The 27,477-nt window shown below is 36.8% G+C and overlaps 2 pseudogenes across 1 annotated transcript; both read right to left on the bottom strand.

The window, feature by feature from the left end:
• Positions 1-13,445: 13,445 nt before the first annotated feature.
• LOC149160785 (12-oxophytodienoate reductase 1-like) lies at positions 13,446-15,265 on the bottom strand (annotated as a pseudogene). Its single transcript, XR_016261812.1, has 3 exons — positions 14,951-15,265; positions 14,459-14,659; positions 13,446-14,322 (listed from the first exon to the last, which is right to left on the bottom strand). The product of XR_016261812.1 is annotated as a 12-oxophytodienoate reductase 1-like (transcript).
• Positions 14,981-27,477, bottom strand: LOC149160784 (berberine bridge enzyme-like D-2 pseudogene; annotated as a pseudogene).

The following is a 27,477-nucleotide window of genomic DNA, read 5'->3' as shown; positions in this document are numbered from 1 at the left end:
AAAGAAGGAGTTGCATGCGCTGAAGAAGAAACTCAAGGAAGAACATGAGTTGCACAGACAAGCAAATGAGTTGCAGCAAGAACAGGAACATCAAGGGGCGCAACATGTACTCATGGATGAAATTGTGCCTGTACAAGTTATAGATCCATCCCAGTAGCTGGTACATAGTAGACATGTTGAGTAGTGTCATTGTGTGCATGCATACAATCCCACCCATTCAGCACACTCACCAAGGCGAAGACAAGAAGCAAGTCCAAATGGAATTGAACATGTAGTTGATAGTTGATGTGCATGACCACTAGCACACACTGGAAGATCAACATGGACACTATGCATCATTGTGTTGCTGATTCGGCCACACCAAGAATGCCATGCTCATGCTAGCAGAAGAGTTGGATGGAGGAACCATATCAGTGCACCCGAATGCAATGAAGGCAAGAGTTTGCTTCAGCAAAATTTCACCATTAAGCGTACGGACACCATCATGAACAACCAAGCTTGGAATCAACTCATCACCTTTGACCATCATAAGCATGTCAAAGAGTTGGTCTCACCACAACAGACCGAGTGTTAGTGATGTCTTGCATGGCTTGCTCAAGTCATTTTGTCTCACATGGGCACATGTGCATTGTAATGTAATGTCCTGTCAAGTGGAAGTTCAAGTGTCGATAATTATATGTAACAATCATAGAGTAGATGAAGATTCATGAGGGTAGATGAACTGTCTCAAAGGGGAATGTCAAGGGTCACCCCGCCCTTTGCTATAAATAGTACCTCATAACTCATTGTATAGGCTTTTGGTCAGCCAAGCTTTCAATAAGGCTATCTTAGAGAGAGCTTGGAAATTATTGTAATGAGCCTTGGCTTCTCCACTGCACAAAGCTAGTACATCTCTTTGGAGGAGCAGGCGGTTGTGGCTGTAACGTTCCACTATTGGAACTAGTGGTTGGACATGGATGTATTGCATGACTGGAACTTACACTTCTTAATATAACAGAGCAAACACATTTCATGCATACGTTGTATTGTATTCTATGCTATCTAGTTTACTCTAAATGATATATGTATTGTTTTCTTACGCATACATGTATGGACTATTCTATATAAGTATGTATGAATCTTTCTAAAATGTGTTGTTCATTTACCCATCACTTTGTATTGCTTGCTAACTTGCTTTCCAGCTTGTGATGCAACTTCGCTCATGTGTTCCCTTCCAAGTCGAGTACTATTACAAGATACCAAGGGGCACTCTCATCTCAACCCCCATGTGTTAGAACCTCTCATGCACCTTCCTTGACTCACTGCAGCTGTCACACCCTGGATACCAACAGAGTTATGTTACTTGCCTCTGTGCAAAATCACAGTTAAGGCATTACCGTATGACCCACTGTTAGGACTCCTACACCAAATGGTCTGAGGTCTAACTGGGACTTCTTACTAGGGAGATCACCTGACATGTTGGCGGGTCCAGCACCATCAACACATACCTTACCATAGTAGAATTAAATGTACTTCCCGTTGGGTCTTATGACATATTAATTGGAATGGATTGGCTAGAGCGATAGGAAGCACTCATAAAATGCCTAGCAAAAAATGTAACTTGTGTAAGCCCGAATATAAAAACTCACATCATTTAGGGTGTGCCAAAAGCGATTTCGTTAAGGGAAATTACCACTCTAGAAGTGAATAGGAGTGTCTGGAATGGATGCCAAATATTTATGTTTCAAACAAAAGAAACTGAACAACAAAATAAAGAATTGGAAGCAAATGTTGTTCCAGTTATTAATGAATTTTTAGATGTATTTTTGAGGAGATTCCCAGTTTACCACCCCATCGAGATATAGACTTCACCATATTGTTGGTACCAGGTGAAACCCTGGTGTCTAGAGCACCTTATAGAATGAGCCCACTAGAATTAATGGAGTTGAAGATGTAGATGCAAGAGTTGCTAGATAAAGGATATATTCGACCAGTGTCACCCTGGGGAGCACCTATATTATTTGTTAACAAAAGGGATGGTACATTTAGGATTGGTATTAACTATCATCAGTTAAACAAGGTGAATCTTAAAATAAATATCCCCTCCCTCACATTGATGATCTATTTGATCAGGTAAGGGGAGACACTGTTTTCTTAAAAATTGACTTGAGAACGGAATACCATCATTTGAGAATCAAGGATGAATATATTTATAAGACAACATTTAGGACTCGAGATGGACACTACAAGTTTGTAGTGTTACCATTTGGCATGACTAATGCTCCTGCAACCTTTGTGTGTCTAATGAATAGTGTACTAAACAAATTCTTGGATAAGTTTGCATTGGTATTTATTGATGATATTCTAGTCTATTCCAGGAATGAGGAGGATCATAAGGAACACTTAAGGTTGGTGCCACAAACCTTAAGAGAAAACAAACTATATGCCAAATTTAGTAAGTGTGAATTCTATAAAACTAGAATCCAGTATCCAGGGCATTTCATCTGGAAAGAGGGATTAGCAGTGGACCCCAATAAACTAAAGGACATGGTTAATTGGTCTATACCAAAGGATGTAGTTTTTGTCTAGTCATTTATGGGACTTGCGGTGTATTATCGTAGGTTTATTGAAGGCTTCTAAAAAATAACCTATCCCATCACATATCTACAGAAAAAGGGGTAAACTTTAAATGGTCAGCCGACTGCCAGTTAAGTTTGGATAAACTAAAGCATTTATTAATCGTGGCTCCTATCTGGAAACTGGCAGCTTTAAACAAAGAATTTATAGTGTGTAGAGATGCATGTATGGAGGGGCTAGGAGGAGCTTTTTTGCAAGATAATTATGTAATAGCATACGATTAAAGGACGTTACCTTCTCTTTTTGGAGAGCACTATTTAGAAATATTGGAATAAGTTAAATTTTTGCACATCCTACCATCCTCAAAGATATGGTCAAACTGAGAGGGTCAATTAGATCCTAGAGGATATTCTTAGAATGTATGTGATGGATAAGCCTACCCAGTGGGAGGAATTTTCACATTTAACTGAATTTGTGTATAATAAAAACTACCAAATCTCTATAAAAATGAAACCCTTCAAGGCATTGTATGGCAGGAAATGCAATATACCTCTCAGTTGGAGCCAACCAAAGGACTGGTTGATTTAGGGACTAGAACTATTTCAGGAAATGGAACAGATGGTATGAAAAATTTAGCAGATTTTTAAAGTAGCACAAGACCGAAAAAAGAGTTACATGGATAAGAAAATAAAACATAAGTATTTTAAAGTCAGGGAACATGTTTATTTGAGGGGAAACCTCAAAAACTCTCTTCGAACAGGGACCTGCTCCAAACTATCCTCACAGTTTTGTGGACCGTTTGAAGTTTTGGATCGAGTCGGACCTGTAGCCTACCAATTATCTTTGCCTAGTCACATTAAAGTTCATAATGCATTTCATGTATCTTTATTAAAAAAATATATACATGATGGTACTCATATTATTGATTGGAAAATTCTACAGGTGGAACTTGAAGGTGTAGAAAATATGTATGTAGGTTAACTGGATAATTCAATATAAATCAAAGAAGAATACTATAACCTACTTCTACTATCAATTTGCGGAAGCTTAAAGATCGAGCTGAATAATATAACTAGAAGAAGAAGAATCAATGCACAATACACATGAAAATACTTTGGGGAAAGCCTCAGCTAAAAACCCCACTATTTGTATTATCATACAAGGTGGAAATACATAGGAATTATACAAAACCTTAGCTCTCACAGCTAGCCAGCTCTCAGTACAATCCTCACAGATGCTCACAGGAAATCTTAACTGCTCTCCAACCTTCCTCTTTGCCCTCCAAGCTCCTATTTCCATATGTTGTTCCTCTGGGATGATTCTCCTTCAACCAAGTGGAAAACCTGATCTCACACACTGTCAGAACTGCGCAATCCTCAAGGAATGATCCTCGACTGCATGTATGAGTTTTATTTATAGGAAAACATATGCAACTGATAGTACAATGTCCTTGTCTTTAATCTCATCTGGGTCTTTCTCAGAATAGACATGCATGAGTTTCTGATGAGGGAATCTTCAATTAACTGGAGTACACTAGTTGAGTGCATGCATGCATCAACTGACTGTTAACTCTCTATTAGTTCCTCAAATAGTTTGGAACTAATTTAACTGGACTTAACTCAGTAAACTGAGTTAACTAATTAAAACTCAAATATAGCTCAATCTTATCTCATTAATTTAAGGGATAACTCTTGCATGACTTCAAAAAGACTTCTAACTTAAATTTCTCCAACTAATTAATTCAAAATGAATTAATTAATTATTTCCAAGTAGTTGTTAAAACTAAATTCAATTTTAATTCAAGGAAAAATTAAATTGGAATATTGTTATTGCCACATTTCAACAGAAGGCAATTTGGAAAGAACCTCTCAATATTCTAGACAAGAAAGATATTTGGCTCTGGAATCGAGTTGTTGCTCAGGTTAAGGTGCAATGGAGACACTATAATACTAAGGAGGCCACATGGAAAGTGGAAGAATAAATGTGAAGAAGTACCTAACATTATTTCAACAAACTGAAACTAAAAATTAAACATAAAGGATGGTGTAAATAAAAGGGAGGGAGAATGTAACACCTCTCCTCCTCTGAAAAAATAATTAGTATTTTTATTAGTGATTGGTACTTTTGGTTGATTGTTAAGAGTTTGAATTTTATGATATAATGATGTATATAAATGGTTATAGATAAATAAAAAATGAAATTGGAAACATTTGCAAGTTCAACATGTGTAAAAGAGATTGTGGATAAGATGGTTTTCCATGATAAGAATTCTAGAAACAATTATGGGTAAACTTGGAGATAAAGATCCATTAAGAACTTAGCTGGAGATAAATGCTAATTTTAAATTAGCATAAACTGTCACTAAAGGTAAAAAAAATGAGCTTTTGGCTAAAAATAAAGAATAAAAACCCTAAAAAGCGTGATGCCACTTTAGGGAAAAATCACACATGGAAAGAAGGCATAAAATGCCTATTCCAAGGATCAATGAGGTTGTTGATCTCCTGGCAGAAAAATGAATCTTTGCATGCGGGTGAACTGAAGAAGAGCAGTTCTATGGTTGGGAGGATGACAGTGCTCGATCTGTAAGTGTTTTCTGACCACAAAGTTTTTGTTTAGGTTATGATTTACATTACTTTTGATAACTACGGTTGTTTTTGGCTATGAAATGATTATTTTTTCCTAGATTAATACTTAAACATAATGTAATGATGTTTGTATTGGTGAATGCTTATAATGTAAGAAGAGTACAATATTTTTATGTAAATCCTAGTGTGTGGTGTTAAGGTCAAGATTATACTGAGTATATTAAGTATAGTAATGATGAATTAGATATACCTTCTATAGCATGTACAATAGAGAAATGGTGTATTGCAGAATGAAAAAAAATGTGCATTTTATTGACTTTTATAGTTAAATTATGTGCTAAACATGAGTAGCATATGCATTACATTACAAATAGAAAGGAATAATAGAAAATTAACCTTTAATCACTGCAATATGAACGGAAATGAATAACAGAGAAACACAACATTTACAATATTGCTAGACTTTTCTTATCCTTTTGCATATAGATAATGAATACACGTATATGATCAGGAAAGGCATTGATAGGTCAAATAGATGAAAACCTTAAATAACTAATGCAAAAACAGTTCCCTAATAGAAAATAAGTATGCCAAAGAAAAATTGAGTTATGTACAAGGGTAGACTACAAATGGAATATCAGTTTTTGAAAGTCTATAACTATAAAACAAGAAGAAATATAACATGAAGAGAAGACTTAGATACAAGGCCAAGACATTGACCAAAAGAGTGGGGCATCCCTCTCACTTCATAGTTGCTCAGTTAGGAATTCTAAGAGGGCTCTTAAATATTAACACTACACACTGGCAGTTATAGTCCTCTAATAAGTGTGTAAGCATTTCATAATTAGCAGTTAACATGAGGTCGAACCCGAACCATCCATACAATGAATACCCAGGATGTTAACAAGTACACATATGTATCTAAAGAATAAAATCAAGAAATTATATCAGTATACAGATTAATTAAATAGGTAGAGATATACAAAAATTGCTAGAGTAGTAAACAAACACAATACTACTTTTTCCCAGTAACAAGAAGTTAATAAATTTCACTCAAATATCGCACATAATGATGACACAACACAAGGAACTATGACTATTTGGAAAAACCATCATAACCCAACAATGATATTTGCATAGAGAAATTCACATGGTTCTATATTTGTATATCAAACCATTACAACCTTGGAGCATGGTTGCAGTATACAAGATTTTATAAAAGAAAAAAAAAACTAAATTCAATGACCTTGAATGAAATGCCAAAAACCTCATATTGGGCTTCCATAATAAAAATATACATCCTCCGGTTCACTCGACATAGTTCGCAGTGAATCAATTGAGTAATAGGAGACTACATGAACAACTACGGGAAAAAACCCGCAAACATTACTTTATATCCAGAAATAAATACAACTAGCAATTGTCCCAAAAGGTGCAAAGAGAGGCTGATAGGATTATTAAAAGGAAGACACTTCTATAGATAGTCAAGCATATATAAAGCTCACTAGTGACCAAGGAAATAACCACGATTTGATATTAAAAGAACAAAACCAAAACCAAACCATTCATATCAATATATTAAGTCTAAAAGAACAAAACCAAAACCAAACCATTCATATCAATATATTAAGTCTAGAACGCGTTCATACTTAAAACTCAATAGATTATTGGCAACACACTTTATTTTTTTAAATAAAAAGTAAATTACAGCGTTTTACATGGTAAATGAAAAGCAGAGAAATTTGTGATTTGCAAATATTAAAACAAATCACTTACATTGCTGGTTGACACTACAACTAAAACATTAACTAATTGTAAGATGCTTTTCCTAAACATTATTATTATTATTTTTAATAAAATTCATTTAATAAAAATAATTTAATTAATTATGAAAATTAATATTATTAAAATTTTGAAACTCATTTTAAATTCATATATTCTATTTTTCAAAGTATTTTGGAAAATCTTCTTAAAATAAGTAATGCAATTGCTTATATAACCAACTTGTATATAAAATATTTTTTTTAATAAGTAATTGATTTTAAAATTAATATATTTACTACTCATTTAGCCTTATATAAACCCACGATAGCCTCATATCAACCTCAACAATTTGCAAGGAAACTTCGCCTCGTCTATAGATGAACCAAAAAATAGTCTTGTGCAAATGGATGCCTCAACTTTCCCTTGTATTCTTTGAAGGCCAAACCCTTGCAAGGAAGTAGGGTAAATATGACCTCTAGGACCTGTGCATGTAGCCTCAGAAAGGGTCCATAGAAGTCTATTAAAAGACAGCGAAATAAGGGACAAAAAGCCCACTTAGTTGATTCCAAAATCCCAACAAAAAAACATAACTAAAAACATAAAAGATAAACCCAATCAACTCCAAAAATGTGACCTATTACTACATGTGTGCGTGATTACAGAGACAATTGGTTTTCACATTGTTGTTGTTTTGGGGAGAGTTTTTCCTTATCACATCTTCGCCTTGGACTTGGGGTGAGTCTTTGGGATTTCTACATCTGGGTGGAAACAATATACAACATGTTGGAAAAAAATTATGTGCGAATGTTATTCTAGTGATAGTAGCATGCAGTTGGGCTCCAAAGAAAATTGTATTCTAGGAGCTTCAATTTCATTTCTTGGAAGTTGGAATCATATTTTGAAAATTTAAATCCAGGAGCTTTAACTTCATATATTGGAATCATATTTTTAGTTGAAGAGCAAATAAGATACAGAAATTTGAGAGTAACCCACTAAAGTTGAAATGGCCCTTACAGAGTTCATGTTCCATTCCCCAAGGATAGAGTTCCAAACACATTACAAGGATCTATCAAAATGAACTTAATAAATATCATAAAAGTAACCTTAACATGACTTGACCAAGAAGGATGTTCAGAGATCACTATCATTATAATTTTATATAGAAGGAAACCATTAACAATTTAAAATTGAAAACTTTAATATTTGGAAATACAGAAGCCCTTACTTTCAACTCCCAAGAGTTTTTTTTTTTTTTTTAAATTGTAAATAGCAATAGATAAGAGAAATTTGCAAAGGACAAATGAATCTGGAAAATACAAATTTGCAACTCCATGGGATACCTGGTTAACTATGTGGATGAGCCGAAAACAAAAAGAACCATGTGTCATGATTTCATACAATATCTTTCAACTTGGATAAAAAAACCAAAATATGGCTTCTTATCATTTGGATTTTTGTCCATATCTGCAAATTTCTAAGCAATTGAGAGTATTAGAATACAGATTAATAGCAGTGTGCAACCCATTATGAGTGTCTGGAGCATCTTCCAAAGCTGAACATCCAAATGATATAAAACTCAAGTATGTGAATGTGACGAAAGGCTAAAATGCTGACATGTTTTTGTTGTTTAATGTAGAAGGAATCTTGCCATTTGGGACTACAATAAAGGACGAAGGTTAGCAAGCAATTGTGAACAGTGTTGCATAACTTGGTTGATTAACTCAGAGTCCTTTGAGTTCGACTTGGCTTGGCGAGAAAATGAGCGAAGTTGGCTTACTGACTTGATAGTCCTCATTGACATTTGAATATTTTATTACGATTTGGTGAATAAATAACCTCGTCCTTTGTTGAAACTGATTTGGAGCTAATTTGCAGTTGATTTCATAGGGGAATCCATTTCTGATTGTTGTCTACCCATTGGCTTGCGACTGGAAGAGGGAATGTGGAAGTTTTTGTTCCCTTTCTGATAAGAGTTGCCCATTTTGTCTCAGTCTATTCAAAAAGTTTCCTTGAACTTTTTTCTTTTTTAATAATGTATCCAAGGACATCTGGTTTATGTGTCTCAGTGCCTCTGCGTATTGGAAAGTTCTCTGTATCTATTGCTTTATGTATCTTGGAACGTTTAATTTATGTATATTGTTTAACCGCAGTTGTCCTGGTGGCATTTATTGCTCTCAGGCCTTTGCACCACAAGTGGTGCCTGCAAGTCTTATTTCCTCTCAACTGACAGTCATTCCCATCGATCCATGTTTTTAACTCATTCTCTCATCTCGGTAACTATAACCAGATGGAGATAAGGTAGGCCCCGTAATATAATTTACTTGGTTTATGTCAACATTTACTATTGTGTGTATCTCGGTAACCATAACCAGATGGAAATAAGGTAGGCCCCGTAATTGAATAGTGTGATTAGAAAGTCAAATTATAATATTCTTAAACCAATACTTATTGTATTCTTATACCTATATTCAATGTATTTAAACCTCTTAAAATATACATCCTTGCATTATAATGCTTCACATAAATATGAAACCTAGTTATCCATTCCCATTCAATGTACTTAATCCTCTTGTCCTACCCGCTGGTGTGTCCTTTGATGGTTTACTATTCACATGAATGTCATATGGCAGGCAGTGAGGTGATGTGATGCTCATGAATGATAAAAGTAGCCGTAGAAGTTCAACAATCTCAAGTAAAGTTCATACAGAATTAGTTTGAGAGTCGATTGAATATGGATTTAGTTCATACCGAAATAGATTCATCTAGGTTTACAGTTAAAGCAGAGTTCAACCAACTAATTGAAGATGTGCATCCTTGCATTACCATGTTTAACATATGTATCAAACTAACTATTTAAGTGTACACATCTATGCATCCTTGCACTATCATGATGAGCATAGACATCAAACCAGGTTACTTCAGGTTAATAGTTTATGTTCAATGCATTCTATACACTGTCTAGAACCAGATCATACTCTGGAACGAGGTTCTTTCAGGGTATTTGTTTGTGTTCAATGCATTCAATACACTGTCTAGAACCAGATCAGACTATCCAGAACCAGGTTATTTGTTTATGTTCACTGCATTCAATCCACTGTTTAGATTCAATACATGGGTTACAAGTTTACTCTAAGGCATGGCCATTGAGAAACCTCAATTTGTAAATTAATATAAGTCCCATCACCCTATTTACTGTCCCTAAATTTTTTAATGAAATTAGATTGGAACTGAGTACAAATCCCATCTCATCACCTCACTTCTTTTACCTAAACTCTTTAGTGAATCTAGAGTCTATCTGCATAGCAACACTGTGCTCTTGGAAGTAAATATTTCCCTTCATTATTGGATAGAGAATATGCAGATCACCTTGACAAGAATGGAACATTCAGGATACCGAAACAAGGTGGTTGAGGAGCCCTGAAGCCTCAAGGTATCTATCCATCCATGTATTTTGAGATTAGAATGTTTAGGTGGTTCAATCTTCGTATGGGTTCAGCAGCAAAAGATAGACTATGTAGCACTGACCTTACAAATGCACGTTGTGTAGTTTCCTGGGAGATGCATAACGGTTAGGCATGTTATGTGGATTTGCAAACTTGCCAAAACATTTTGGGTCTGGATTGCTGCATAGTACAGGGGTGTCTTTTTCTCTCCTTCACATAGGAAAAGAATTTTTTTTGGGGATCAAATGAATGAGTTGACAAATAGTAGTGGGTGAAGGGTGATAAGATTGATTGGCATATTTTTGTTCTGAAAACCAAGAGAAACAATTGGTCCATTCAGCTTGAGAGAAGTTTTAGCTGTTCAATTTTTCCTCTTTTGAATTCAAAGCACTACGGGTCAGATATATCAACTTGAAGAGATTGGGTGCTGCAAACTCAGTTATAAATCATTTCAGTATACATATATACTCTCCATTATTCATCAGGACGTTGATGATCTATTTGGTAAGAAAACATATTTGTTCTACATAAACGAATTTACGGTTTGGATCTTCTTGCAATGAGTAGACCAAAGAATCCAATATGTTCCTCACACAGGTAGGTTGTGCCGGTTGCAGATATGATTCACAGTTCATGGTAGATACATTTCATTCAGATGCATTACAACAAACTGTTTTAATGTAGAATAAGGCTTGATATTTGAATAGAGGAATTAATAAGACCTGAAGACTGTCATTGGAGCCTACGTAGTACTGATCAACAGTCTTAAGCCACCCCACGTCGTCGTGTGTATGGGGGACCAAATGCACATTAAGCTTGCCTTCCACAGGCCCAGCTGTTGTATTGTAGTGAACATACACACCAATAATCCCATGTTGGGATAACAATACTGAGCTTACCAGTAACAAAACCAGTGCCCTTAATGCAATAATCATTTTGGTTTCAGAAACAAAATGGCTAAAAGCATGTTAAATTCAGCAAGAAAACTGATCATTCTGTACATAATTTGCTATATGATCTACCTATTTACAATGCTACACATATCCTTTCATCCCCCACCGAACGTAAAAGCACCAGATGCATTTCACAGACACAAAGGCCAAAACATGTCAAACTCAAACCAGAGAACTGATCCTTCAATCAATAAAAGATCCTTTCTATTTATTTACATGGCTGGAACGTAATAGATCTTTGACATTTTCCAGATTAGGCCTGCATGCATGCACGTTGAGAACATTATTTACTGTACAAATTGTAGATACCCATCATATCACATTTTGACAGTTACAGCCAGTCAAGCAAACGATGGGTTTTCCTGCATATATTCTCCTCTTAGTCCACATCAATAGTGCAGAGATCTGCCATAGAGAGGTCCCAGGTTCGCCTCAAGCAGTTTGATAGACATTACAAAGTTACAGATGCCCGAAGGATCACTCACCAAATAGTTGATCATCTCTTTAGAACAGAGGAGCAATAAGTATAAATGGACATGAGAAGCCCAGCACTGAACATCTCTACCTTGAAGATCTAGCCTCAAAAAGGGAAATAAAAACCCTCTGTTTATTCTTTTTTACCTGTCCACCACAATCAATTCCTTGCCTAACAACTTAGAATCCGAACTAGAGATGCAGCAAAGCAGCTTTACAATGTTGGTATGCCTAATCTTTCCTAGAAGCTCTATCTCTTCTTGAAATCTCTTTTCTTGGACAGATCGTGGGTTCTCGTTATTCCAGATCCTTTTCACAGCAACAATATTACCATTTTCCAGTGCCACCTTGTAGACTTTGCCAGCATGTCCACTTCCAATAACATGATACTCTGTCAATCCATTTAGAATGTCTGACACTTCAAAGTCAACCATGTGAAAGGATGTGAGTTTCCAAGACTCTGTACTTGTGTTAACCTGCACGAAAATCTTGTGTCTCTTATGGAGGAAACCTATACCAATCAAGCAGACTACTATGGCCACAACAATAACCGAAATCAATACCCTATGTCTATATGCCAGATTATTGTAACCAACAGGGACAGAGCCAGACAAGTGGTTGCCAGACACATTAAGAAAGCTCAACTTGAGGTTATCTAATTCAAGGGGTATTTCCCCTGAAAGCAAATTGTTTGAGAGGTTAAGGCTGTTAAGAACAGGCAACAACCCAAGTGACGCAGTAATTGATCATGTGATCTTGTTGTTGGCAAGGTTAAGCTGAGAAAGACCTTTCCATGATATTATCGTTCTTGGAAGCTCCCCATGCAACATATTGTGATAAATAGAAAGCCACGACAGTGAGGATAAGCTAGTAAGTTCCACTAGGATAGTCCCTGATATATTGTTGTGACTGGTCAGAAACTTGTTGAGAGTCCACAATTGTCCAATGCCAGAGGGAATACTTCAGCTGATTTGATTAATGCGTGTGTAAACTAAAATGGTAGAACGTAAAAGTAGGGTATTGGTCTGTAGTAGGCTCTTGATCTAGTCTAAAAACTGTATGCATATTCGTTGCACAGACAAGATTCCTTTGTGATTTCAGAAATGGAATTATTTACATGCCGTACATGCAAGATTTGGTTGCAGAACTATTTCAAACCAAGTGTTTAGCCATAAAATACCAAAATGCATATATGTATACTACAAGGAAAAGGAAAACGCCCAACCTATTTACTGATTACATTCACAGCCATACAAAACTCTGTGGAGAATATAACCACTGTAAATTATGAAGAGAAATTTAAACACTGTAATTCCATGAATTGCATAAATAGATCTTAACAAAACGAGAACAAAACAACAGAGTTTGGTACTAATATTATTTATATGATTTTTTTAATGGATAAAGTATATAGCTATTCAAATCTATCCAGGTATAATTTGAATTTGATGTTTACTGGATATTCACATTTTGATTTAAATCTCTCCCTGTATAATTTGAATTTGATGCTTATTAGATATTCACATTTTGATTTTGAGATGAAAAGTTTGCAACAACTACTGGAAAATTTTATATCAACCTAATTTATTTGAAAAAAAACAATAACTAAAAACCCTCCATATTAGAACAACATTACTCAATATAGATTTCAATATGAAAGAAACAAATAATAAACACTTACAAATTTTGTATCAAAAATATTTATTTAAAATAATAAAAGTACAATAGCTAAATATCTTCATCTAGAAATAACTACTGAAGGTAGATATCAATATACCACATGAATGAGAAGGAAACCAGTACTGAAAATACAGATGGGTTTTCAGAATTGTATTGAAGAGCCCCTCTCTAACCTAAATAATAGCAATGAGGGTGGGGTTTCTTTTGGAGGATGTGATTGAAGTTTATATCCATGGACAGTTCACTCCAGGAATGGATAGTCTGTGTAGCCAACTACAGGATCAGGTATGTAAAAAGTGTTCCTGTTGTATTTGTTGAGAGGGGCATTTAACTCGAATCTTCTAGGCAAATCTGGGTTGGCCAGAAAAATTCGACCGTAAACTACAAGATCAGCCTTGCTGCTTGCAATTGCTGCATTTCCATCTTCTCTGTCATAACCCCCTGCAACCAAGAATGACCCCTTGAACGCCTTCCTCATTGGAAGCAGACTCTTGTTTGTTGCAACAGGTTCAAATGAAGTTACCAGTCTGGGCTCTACATAGTGGGCATACAGGATATTGTATTTATTTAAGGCTTCGGCCATGTAAAGCACCAGCGCCTCAGGATCTTAGTCACTGGATTCTAGATATTGTGCAAATGGAGAGAGCCGTATTCCCACTCGCTCTGCTCCAATTTCATTTGCCACTGCTTCAACAACCTCCAGAGGAAACCTGCACCGGTTCTCAAGTGTCCCACCATACTGATCTGCTCTGTTATTAATGCTGTCTTTCATAAATTGATCAAGAAGGTATCCATGAGCACCATGAATTTCCACACCATCAAAACCTGCCATAATGTCATCAAAACTATGAATGGAAAAATACCACACTTCCCTATTTATTTGCCTTCCGAGGAAGAAAACAGCCCTGTGACCTATTAAGAAAATATTCGAATTCTTTCTTGGGTAAAGATTTTTCCTACAGCCTGTGTACTATGTGTGCAAATATCTAAATTCCAAATTTGCGATTTATTAAAGAACATTCACCTTCTTTAATAGCATTTCTGGTAGCAAGACGAAAGTCATTAATAATCCGAGGAATCTCCTCTGTTTTTAGAGCTCGAGGAGTGGAATAATTTGCAACATCTTTGCCGTTGGGTAACAAAATCTGTCCCGATATTTTTCTATCTGTTGATGAAATGGGAGCCTGGCCATTGGGTTGATAATCTGCATTTCATAGACCCACTCAGCCATTTCTATTCAACGAAACTGACAGCAATTGTTCAAAAAAACTGATCTAATGCAAATTTATTAGGGCAAGAATTAAGAGTTGTCGCTACCCAATTTTCATTATGAGATGCCATGGCCAAATGAACCCCAACATACAGTGCTATTATTAATATAGTGGGAATCATGCTTTGGAAACAAATCAACAGAACTCACTCCACACAGATCTGTCAAGTGGGTACATGAAAGGAATTAATGGATAGCAATGTAATGCAGAGCATAGATACTTACCCACATGGGAAGCCCTTCCAGTGTGCCAAATCTGACAGAAGAAAATGCCCCCTTTCTCATGGACGCCATTGACAATGGGTTTCCAGGCTTGCACCTGCTCCTCGGTCCAAATTCCAGGCGCATCTGGGTACCTGTTAGTTACACACCTCATCATGGTCATCATCATTTGGGGTTTAAATCGTTATATTTTTCGATTACCAAGAGAGATCCCAGTTAACAAGATACGTATTGGGATAACGCAGGTCCGGGGATAACCATAGAGTTCCCGTAAGTCTCAGGACAATCTCACAGTAGAATAGTGAAATAGGTCTCGGTAGGTATCATCAAAGATATCGGGATAGTCATAGGCGAGGTCTCGGTAGGTATAGGAAATGTACCCGGGCTTTTGAGAATACAAGCAGTGAAAATTAAACAGGACTGAGAGAGCTTGAAAATTAAACAGGACTGAGAGAGACGATGACCTTTCATAAATATTTTATTAGAAGCCCATAAGCGTTTAGATTAGCACGGTCGATATTCAGACACACTACGCGCCGAGTCGTCTCGGCTCTCACTTTTTGACAGGAATGCTCTGAGAATTTCTGAAAATAATGTTAGGATCAATGGTACTCTTTACCTTCACAAGTCTATCATAGTGATTCACGAAATATTTCTCACCCTGTAACCTCCCTTCTTCAACGGTGGCCGTCCCATTGGGAGCTACACCCAAATCAAGATCCAGATAGTTCACATAAGCTGCTCTGGGAGAGTTGGAAACATAAGGAGCCATATACTGGTATAACCTTTGAATCCAAGCAATTGACTGTGCATCTTCGCTCGGATCATTCCACGTGATTTGATACTGTATCGAGTGCAAATTCCCTGCTCGATGAGGGAACGGTATCGCAGAGGGCGGTATTTGATCCATTATACCCCCAAGAGGATCGAGAAGAACATAAGAATTTCTAGGCAGCTCTTCCAGGAATTTCCATGCTCCATGCCATGCTGATGGCGGAATAGGGCTTTTGATGAAATCCGATTTCCCTTTGAAGTAACCTTTGTTGGAATCGTATCTGTTGCATAACTCGGCCCTGTTTGTGTATGCAGTGTAGGATATGGAGCCTATCCAGCTCGTCTCTTTACAGTCGCTGCTGACCATGCCCATTTCCGGAAAGCTCTTATTCACACTATGTCGAGGAGTTCATGGAGGGGTCCCAGATACATTCCATTGAAGATCAGCTGAACATCCGTTTGCCCCCCTTTTAATTGGGTACCCAATACAGATCCTCCTCCAATGCGGGCGTGATCGACTCCCATTGGTGTACCAGCTTCGTCACTGTGTCTCGCTCCGTCCTGTCCACGTTGAAGACCGTGACGACAGATGGACTCTGACGAGCTTGATTCTCCATGAAACTCTCTCAAACTCCAACTGAAATTAATAGCCGCAGAACCGCCTTCATGAATATCCATGAATACACGAGGAGTATGACCGCTCGCTTTCAGAACTCTATGGTTATGCCCGCTCTATTCTCGACGACACGTGTTAGCCTGAGAAACAAAGGGACGACGAAAGTCCCTTTCAAAGGAAGGCCTATCGGCCTAACAGCCATAGACCATCGAGGCCATATAAAGTCTCAAGCCATCAAGGCTTCCACAGTGAAGTGGAAGGAAAATGGGAAACAACGAGGAAGAGCAAAGGAGATCTTATGGACAAGCAACAACAAAAAACCACCAGAATAGGAAGCTAATAGACCTGGGAAAAGATACCAGTGCAGTGATGAGTTAGGAAGACAAATGTAGCCGAGAATGAGGACCTTGAACCCAAATCTGAGAGGGTTTTGATACCTAAAAGCAGTGGGTACCAACAACAGCAGAAACATGGCCCAAGAAAGTAGAAACCCAAGAGAAAAATCAAACAACAGAGTATACACAAAGGAAACAAGAAGAAACTAAAATTATAGTTAACTACAAATTGTAGGGAGAACACTGAGGGGAATCCATATACCGACACCAGCACCCATAGGGATAAAGAGGAACACATATTAGCAGGAGTTCAGTCACATTACCATAAATCATTTTCCATACACCCTCAGAGGAGCTAGGTAAGATACATGTAAGTTTCATATGTGTGTACTGATCCCATGTTGAGAGCTTGGGTAGAGCGTTCTGCTAAAGGAACCATAGATTCAAACACCATAAGTAAAGGAGTATTTGAACCTCCAACTCTGTCATAAGGTTAATTGAATCATTAGCTGGAGGAAAATTTGTAGGTAAAACAATAAGAAAAACCCATCAAGTGAAATCCATCAAGGTGAAAGCAAAATAAAAACCCCAATTACCTTAAACCAAGCACTTAGTTAGAATTTATGTCACCATGAGAGAACACAGCCAAAGAAATGATGAAATCCCCTACAAAGATCGACTTGGGAGAAATTGTAAAATTATGGAACAAAAAACTGAGGTAACACTTTCTATTTCTGAGCAGACAGCTAGCACACGGTACTAGAGAGCGGGACGAAAGGTGGAAGGACTCCTACCGGTTGCATGCGAGGTTTCAGAGGCAACAAGAGGGTAGATATGCCACCTAAGTGTTCAGACCAGACATGTAGGTCCATCCCCTTAGAGCGCGACGTAACACCAATGAAACTGGAAATGTGAGGAAGAACTTCGCTTAGGGTTTTAGGATTGTCATATTAACATTCACCATCAGATCTCAACCCTCGATCGTGGTTGTTGATCATGACTCCAAATTGGTTAAGTGAAGCTAGGGCCACCTCACCATCCACATGAACCCTATGATGTGGCATCAGAGCATTGGTAGATGCATAGGTGCATTCACTCAACCCTTATGACTATGGAATCTAAGGGTTTAGGAACAAACATTAACTATTTTCCATCCTCCACCACCTAGGTCGCATAGTATGTGCCCTTGATATCATTAAATATACAAACTCAGAGTTCAACCTTTGGTAAAGCATAGTTATACAAAAAAAACCTTTTGAAAATAACTCTTTGTAACCTTTGGTAAACTTTGATGTCTAGCTAGAAGAAGGGGCATAATGTTATGCAAAGCCCCAATTTAAATATTAGTTATCCAATGTTAACATAAACCCCTTAGTCATAAAGCTCAAATATTCCTTAGTGATGGTGCATACACATATAAAATGGTAATATCAACAACGTACATAATGCATGCAATTAAGAAGAACCTGGCAACAAATAATTCTTCGAAATACATATGTATAAATGAATTTTTTTTTTATGTAGTGTGTGGAAGGGAGATATGACAAATGGTATCAAAGCCCATGTGCTTCACTAGGCCTTAACAAACCACCATAATAGAAAATTATACACATAGGAAAAGTACAATAAAACAACAAATCATTTATTGCACCATGTGAATTGTAGTATGATTAAGTTAAGGGGTATACTCAGCAGGATGATTGAGGATAAAGCTACTATCCCTGCAAGAGATGGGTTTTATGTAGAACTGGAGGAAGGAGCCACTCCAACTGCAATCAATTCATGGAGGCTATACAAAATATGCAATGGTATTTGGTACATTTAAGGGATAGTAATGAACGATCGATATGTGCCAGCGAGAAGCAAGAGGGGATGATAAGAAATTTGATAGAGAATTCAAGTCAGAAAACAAAGGAACAAGAAATAATGAAAGGAGAAAAGATGGAACCTGAAAAATCTGAGAGTGAAGGGGAATCAGATAAAACTTATTTCTAGAAGTCTAAGTGGAAAAGGTAGCTAGAACTTCAAGGAGAATTTTAGAAGATCAATCCCCCCACTTTCAATGGGGAAAAGGAGGATGACGCAGAGGCCTAGTTATTAAACATGACTAATTATTTTCAAGTTTACGATTATGAGAGTAACCTGAAAGCCAGGTTAGTTGTTTATCAACTGCAAGGAAAAGTTTCCTTATGGTGGGAAGAGGAAAAGAATGTACAAGGACTGGAGGAGAAAATAATATTGTGGGAGGATTTTTGTAAACACTTCAAGAATCGCTACTTAAGTGAGTGATACTATGATGATTGCACCAAAGAGTTTCATGAGCTGAGGCTGGGACAACTCACCATAGATGAGTTTGTATCCAAATTCACTAACTTATTAAGATATGTCCCATATCTCAAGGAGGAAAAAGCTAAAGTGCAAAGGTTCATGAATTGTTTGCCTACAGTGTACAAGGAGAAGATTGAGTTTGACAACCCAAAAGCCATGGATGAGGTGGTTAGAAATGGAAGGTTATGCTACAAATAGTTTAAAATAAAAGGGGAAGGACCCATGACTTGGCCAAATAAGGAGAAGAACAAGGTTAAAATTGGAGGAAGATGACTAGAACCCGGATACCTTAAGAATTTTGGTGGGAATCATCAACAGAAAAGGTTTGACAAAGTGAATGAAAATCAACAAGCAACTTCTCAGGGTTAAAAATCATTGATTTAAATGTTAGGAAAGGTAATGGGGATAGAGAGAAGGGATCATTAAAATGTTGGGGATGTGGTGAGCCTCATTTACTAAGAGATTTCCCACATAATCCCAGGTCTGTGCAGAATATACAAACTATTCATGAGGCTACTATAGTAAATGACATGGCTAGGAGCATTCCAAGGATAAGCGCATCCCTAAAGGATAGACAAGAAGAACATCAGTCTGCAATGATTAAGCTAGAAGGTACTCTTGCCAATCACCCTGTCTCTATCTTAATTGACCCAGGAGCTAGTCTAAGCTATGTTGGACCACAAATAGTAGAAAAATATAAATTAAAAACAGAAAAATAAAAAACAACTTGGTTGGTACAATTGGCCACTAGTACCAAGAGAAGAGTCACTAGCTAGGTGAAACAATGTCAATTAAATCTAAATGGATACCTTACCACAATAGACTTAAATGTACTTCCCCTTGGGTCTTATGACATATTAATTGGAATGGATTGGTTGGAGTGACTAGAAGCACTCATAATCAGCCTAGAAAAAACTGTAACTTGTGTAAGCCCGAATGGACATACTCGCATCATTCAAGGGGAGTGCCTAGAATTACTGCTCTACAAATGAAGGCAAGTGGCTAGAAGGGATGCCAAATATTTATGGTTCAGGTAGAAGAATCTGAAGAAAAAAATAAAGAATTGGAAGCAAATGATGTTTTGGCTATTAATGAATTTTTAGATGTCTGTCTTGATGAGATTCCCAGTTTACAACCCCATCGAGATATAGACTTCACCATAGACTTTGTACTAGGTGCAGCCCCGGTGTCTAGAGAACCCTATAGGATGAGCCCACTAGAATTAATGGAACTGAATATGTAGCTACAAGAGCTGCTAGATAAAGGATATATTTGACCTAGTGTGTCACCCTAGGGAGCACCTGTACTCTTTGTTAAGAAAAAGAATGGTACATTTAGGATGTGTATTGACTATCATCAGTTAAACAAGCTGACTATTAAAAATAAATATCCCCTACCTCACATTGATGATCTATTTGATTAGGTAAGGGAAGCCACCGTTTTCTCAAAACTTGACTTGAGAATGGGATAACATCAGTTGAAAATCTAGAATGAAGATATTTATAAGACAACATTTAGGACTCGATACAGACACTACGAGTTTGTAGTGTTACTATTTGGCCTAACTAATGCTCCTGCAACCTTCATGTGTCTAATGAAAAGTGTGCTTAGAAAAATTTTGGACAAGTTTGCATTTGTATTTATTGATAATATTCTGGTCTATTCTAGGAATGAGGAGGAGCATAAGGAACACTTAAGGTTGGTGCTACAAACCTTAAGAGAAAACAAAATATATGCAAAATTTAGTAAGTGTGAATTCTATAAAACTAGAATCTAGTATCTAGGGCATATCATCTCGAAAGAGGGATTAGCAATGGACCCTGATAAATTAAAGGCCATGGTTAATTTGCCTATACCCAAGGATGTAGTTGTTATCTAGTCATTTATGGGACTTGCAGGGTTTTTTTGATTAGTGGTTGTCATTGATGTCAACCAAAGCAACACCAAGGGATACCTTGATCTTGCATGGGAATTTTGACTTGATAACTTACTCTATTTTGAGTCAATGATCTTCTAGATGGATTCTACTAGCCGATATTTTTCCATTGATATATGGCATGCCACATAATTCTTCACGGTTTGAGAGATGCTCGTGTTTGAAGTTAGTAACCCCAATTAGTGGGATAAAACCCTATGGGGTTGTGACATGACACTCACAATTGATTGTGGTAGTTGAATAGTCAATAATTAACAATGTTTTCTTCTCCTAAAATCCATCCAATGTTCAGTTGTTGAGGAGCCTCTCAACTCAAGGCATTCATATAAATAGTGATCCTCGTATCCTCCTCTACTAGGGATTTTATGGTTTCAAATAGGTTGTCGTGGAATTTCAGCTCTAAACTTGTTCTGTGAAGCTTCAGAAGCTAAAATCAAAACCCATTTGAGCTGAAATCCTTATGCACCTTTGTGACCAAATTTCAAATCTTGGTTCGCTATGTTTTCAGATATATGATTTGAGGAATTTAGGGTTTGTGCAGGCACCCGAATTCCATCTCAAACAAGTGATGTTGGGAAAATCATCATAAGTTTCACTTTGAGAATTGGATTCAAATTCCGTAAATAGTGACAGAAAGAGGACGAGCTATATTTTGTTGGGGATGGTTTTCATGGCCAGAGGTCACAACAGTGACACCTGACACTTCATACAAGTTCACTCTGCTGAACCAGTCTATAATCAGGTCATTGTGGGAGATTGGGCATAACTCTTTCTTCAATCCAATCTTGATCAGACCTGTGGGTTTGGAAATAGGAATCAGAGGGCTACCAGAGGATTATGTTTCCAACCCTAGAGATCTAAAATTACATAGATACAACAGATTCAATATCGAGCTCCTAGAAGGCAAGAAAAAACATACATTCAAGGATCACTGCAGTAAGGACCACGCAACAACAATCAAGGGAAAGTCTCCTACAACAAGGTATGTATGATTAGTGTTTACATTTGAATTTTGAGTATCATCTCTGACATATGTTTTTTCATGACAACGTATGTATATAAAGGGTCTCGATTATATCTCTATGTCTTTATATGTCACAGTTAGTTTTGATACCACATTTCAGATGTCCTACTCTTTATACTACACATTTGATGCTACACCAAGTTTGCTAAATCTATATGATGTTGTAGGTTCATCTTACTTGTCTTGTCATAATTGATAGAATGGTCCTTGTTGTTGTACTTAGAACTTGGTTTATCACAAGTCTAAGGTCCATCATCAATTTTTATTGTATATATATTTAGGTTAGCTTTGGATATAGTCTTGCATAGATTCCAGGCCTATATCAAGAGTGGGAGTCTTTTTCTACTGTTGCAACAAGTCAACAACAAAAGTCACAATCACACTTTAGGTATGCATTGTAATTTTAATTTGTATTTATTCATTATTATGCACTTACATGTGTTTTACATGAAGAGGTCAGTTGAAGGGTATTTTGTTTTCTTTTTGGATTCATTTCGTCGGGAAAATTTTGCATGTAGGTAGAAGAAGATTCCAGTACAACATCAAGCAAGAATTCAAGAGAAGAAGTATAAAATCAAAGGAAGCATTGCAGCGGGACATCCTTGAAGACATGACAACCATCCAGATATCGTGAAGTATTGTTAAGGCCAAGATTCATCATTGTAAATTTGTAAAAGTCATTTATAAAAGAGTCCTCATTGTAAAAGAGTCGTTTGTAAAAGAGTCATGATTGTAAAGTTGTAAAAGAGTCATCATTGTAAAGATTGTAAAAGAGTCATTTGTGAAAGACTCATTCTACCTAGAGTCGAAGAGGCAGTGTTGGAAGGTGTAGGATGCATTGTTGGGATGATGTCATGGTTGGGTTGCAGGTCATAGAGTGATTGGGTATTTGGTCAAGTACAAGAAAATCATTGCACATATTATTGTATTGTGGATTAATGTGCCTGGTTTGGGAATCCACAATATTGTCTTATTTCAGTCATTATAGGGTGGCAGGGAGGTGCTAGGAAGGTGTATGAATTCGCCTATAGGTTGGGGCTTGTGGACACTTAAGGGTGGTAGGGTGATGCTAGTGCAAGTTGTGGCTCACTTGGGTGTTGGGGCATCCATTCAGTTGATTACTAAAGAAACCAGGGCATTGGAGCGTCCTTCTAGTGGGAGTTGGAGAAGAATTATTTTCTAGAATTCTAGGAAGTTGTTGCTTTCATTTTAGTTGGGGCTGAAGATTAAATAATTTATTAGAAAAGTGTTCTGTGGTTTTTGACCCAGAGGGGGTTTTCCACCTAAAATTTGTGTGCCTACTATGTTCTTTTATTTACTGTTATTACTGCATAAACATTAATAATAAATGAAGATTAACTAATGCTCTTAAAATTTTTAAAAGTGCTAATTTCTAAGAAATACCGAATCACCCCCCCCCCCCCCCCCCCCCCCCAAGTGTTTCCAATAATTGGTATCAGAGCTTTATTCCTTCAATAGAAGTCTAACAACTAGAAGGATATCATGGAGTATACTAAGAATAGTGTTCCTTAGTTTAATGGAAATAACTGTTCACTTTGGAGTGGAAGAATGCAGGTTCATTTTCTAGCACAAGGATACGAAGTATGGGAAATCGTTGACAAAGGATTCACATAGACCCAGGGTGAACAAGGTAAGAAAAATATGGTATATGATGCAAAGGCTAAAGATCTTATTATGAGTGGGCTTATCAAATCTATTTATCTTAAGGTATTGAGTTGAAAAACTACTAAAGAGGTATGGGGCAAGCTTGAAAATATATATGTAAGTGACTCAAAGGTGAAAGAAGCAAAGCTTCAGATTTTCAGGGAAAAATTTGAGCAACTCAAAATGAGGGAAGATGAAGATATTGTTGCATACTTTCAGCATGTTGATGAAACAACAAATACATTGGAAGGTTTGGGAGAACCTATTGAAACGAAAATTGTTATATGAAAGATCTTCAAAACGTTGTCAACAAGATTTAACCCTATGGTATCTGTCTTGGAAGATAGATCGAATATGACCAATATTATCATAGATAAATTACATGGAATTCTTATGGCATATGAAATGAGGATTGAAGAAGAGGATGAAACATCTCACCTAGAAACAAAATTTTCCACATCTAAGAAGAATAGTAAGGACAAGCAAACTCCGAAAGAAAAAACTTGCAATTGTAAGGATGAGGATAAGGAAGAAGATGAAGAAGAATTCTCACATAAGAATTTTCCTACTTCACGTGGAAAATGAGAACAGGTACGGGAAGATTCAAATGTAAACTTCCATTAATATATTTTTATTGTGGTGAGGTTGGGCATTTTGCAGCCAAATATCCTCACAAAAATGCGGGTGTTACGAAAGGGAAGAAAAGTCCTAAGATGTTCAACAAGCAAGGCAAGAAGAAATGATTTAAGAAAAGTTTCTTCTGCAAAGAAGATAGTTCCTCATCCGAAGAAGACAATATTAATGAAGAATAATTCAATGGAAGAGTATTATTTATGGCCAAGCACAATAAACAAGAGACACCTGATGAAGAAGGAGACGAAGAAGAAGAAATGACTGAAGTCGAATTTGAAATGAAGTAATTAGAGTTATCAATGAGTTCAAGGCCAGAAAAAAGCATGTTAACACTCTTGAAGATGAATTGAAGACTGAAAAGGAGCAGGTCCTCAATCTTAAAATTAAGGTTTAAGAATACAAACGAATTGAAGAATCACTCAGGAAATAAATAAAGGAAAGCAAAAGAGAGAGAAGTATTGGAAGCTGAAATAGTTTCTCTATGAAAGGATGTAAAAAGTGGAAAAAATATTCAAGGCTATGCCAATAGTTCAAAGGCTTTGGACGAACTCATCAACAACCAATGATCATATAGTGACAAGACTAGTCTTGGTTACAAAGAAAAATCTAAAAAGAAGTTGAGTCCTTCTATGACAATTAAAGAAGATGGATATGTAAATATATCAAGAATATAGATCTCTCAGCTAAATCAAGAGATCAAGACTCAGAGGAAGAACCTTGGAAGACAATTCCTCGAAGAATATTTCCTCCCAATTACCAACCTATCTTTTATGCTCATTTTTATTCATGTGGAAGGTTTGGACATAGAGTTGCAGAATGTCGCATGTATGTTTTGAATGAATATAATTCGAGGAGATCCTTCAAAACTAAATATTCCAGAACTCAGCATAATATGAAAAAATTTGATCATTTGAGAGATGATGTCGAATGTTACAAATGTAACAATTTTGGACATATGGCTAGGGATTGTGAAGTTCCATACAGGTACACTATTATCAGAAAAATCCTAGAAGCAAATTTACAAGATCACGAGATAGACACCAAACAAAATCTTCTATGAATAACATCAAATGTTACAAATGTCATAACTATGGACACATATCTCATAGCTACAGGTACAATATGGAATCAACCATGAATGAAAAGCTTGACTACAAGAATAAGAAGGTTTGGAAACGAAAACAGGTACAGGATGAACACATACAAGATGGGCAAGAAAAGCAAGAAGGCAATAAGGTCTCAACGGTTATGCTTTCATGATTCGTAACGGATTGTGAGGAATCAATAGATTCTTTGGTTAGTGACTCAATTTAAGACGGTTCGTTAAATGACACACTATTCTGAACAATTCAGCTTATCGACTCATAGAAATTTTAATATGAGGAGTCTATGCAACAGTATATGACACAAGTCTACGATTGACAGACAAGTAGTTTGAACAAGATGGAAGTTTCATTACATGTTTAGGGTGAGAATAATAGTTGAAGTATTACAGATTTAAGAAAGGAAGCATTGACAAGCAATCTCTATGTGAATGTGGATCAAGACAATCCAACGATTATCTGGATATCTCAGCAGGATAAACGAATATTCATATATCAAATGAATTGCATCAAGGAAATGCTCAAGAAATTCAAGATGGAAGACTGCAAGCCTATCCTTACCCCCATGGAAACAATTTATAACAAGATTCATCAACAGATGTTGATCAGGTTATCAGTATTTAGCTCAAAAATCAAAGTGCTCAGAATCACTCAAACACTGAACATCCACATCCCTCTCAATGATACGATCCTAACGCAACTCATTTAACTCAAAATGGATCTTGTATGAGAAATATATGGCATTCTGTCTGCTTTTCCAAATAGAGGAATTTTGCAAAAAAAGTATAGTCACTACATAGTCAGCAGTCCGTACTACTGACGTGGCAGGTGACTGTGCAGGTCAAAGGTTGGTCAACTACCAGTGAAGTCACTCCAAGTGGCACAATTTGGTTGGTCTATAGTTTGGTGAAATGGCATTTTTTGATTGGTTGGAGGAGGACCAATGAGAAGGAGACATGTGGCAAGCCCAAAGGCCACCACGTGTTCCTCCCCAAAGGCCTGGGCATCGGCACGCAATGAAATTTTTTTATTGTAGGTCAGCAGAGTCAAACCCATGACCTCCCTTGCACAAGCTCAGAGCCTTATCTTTATACCACACTAGTCGTTCTTACAATAGTATGGTTACGATTTCTCTTTTTTATGCTTAACCGTAGCGATTGGGGGAGGAGAGGGCCAGCCCTGCGGGCCAACCCCCTCTTCGCATGTGACCACACCATGAAACCTAAGGTCATCAGTTACACTATCCGTGCACTTAATGTGCTAATCAGGATTAAAAGTTGGCAGAACTTTTGGTGGTTCAATAAATTCAGGATTTTCTCCAAATTTGGCGGAGTTAACTGGAGCTCCTCTAGTTTTAGTTGAGAATTCCTAGGAGAAACTGAAGAGGCCATAACTTTTGCAATTTTTGACCAATTTGGGTTAAGAAAAACTCATACCTAGATGATTTTGATGTTCTGAGCACATTGAAGTAAGTTTCATGAGTAGTAGAGCATTGTAAACAACATTTTATTCCATTTTGAGCTAATATAGAGGCCCAAGCCATGGAAGATGGACTAAGGAGATGTAGCCCAGGAGGGATGAACTCCTTCATCAAAACGTTGTATTAAGAGTTCATTTTGATGGGTTTTTGTATATTTTTTTGTTGTTATTAAACACTTTATTTACATGCTATTTTTCTCATGAATTTGACATAAAACTTGACAAACTTACCTATTACATTCACAAACACCGTAAAGGAAACCTATGTACATAAAGCAAATGATGAGGAATTATTTTTAATTCTAAAGTTGAAATTAGCACAACAAAACTAACATTCAACAACAAATCAGGTTGGTATCAAAGCAAAGGTTATTTTCTTGATTTCTTGAGTTTTGTGCAAGTAGGGTTTTAATGGTTGAAAATTTGTGATGCTTACAAGGTTAAAGTTGCAGAGAGGAGAAGGGAAACTATTGGTTGCAAATCCTGAGGTAATGCCCAGAAGAAGGAGAGCCACAAGGCCACAATCTCCACCCGGAGTTTCAATCCCAACTACACTTGAAGCACCTCGAGTTTTAACTTCAATTGAGATTGAGGAGGTATAAGCAGTACCAGAAGCTAAGATTGAATCCAAATCCAT

This window comes from Pinus tabuliformis, chromosome 5_2 (assembly GCF_031772625.1).
Source record: "Pinus tabuliformis cultivar Carrire ecotype Pingquan chromosome 5_2, CPIR1, whole genome shotgun sequence".
Lineage (NCBI taxonomy): Eukaryota > Viridiplantae > Streptophyta > Pinopsida > Pinales > Pinaceae > Pinus > Pinus tabuliformis.
Note: the sequence above shows the minus strand (reverse complement) of the source record. Positions and strands in the feature narration are given on the sequence as shown.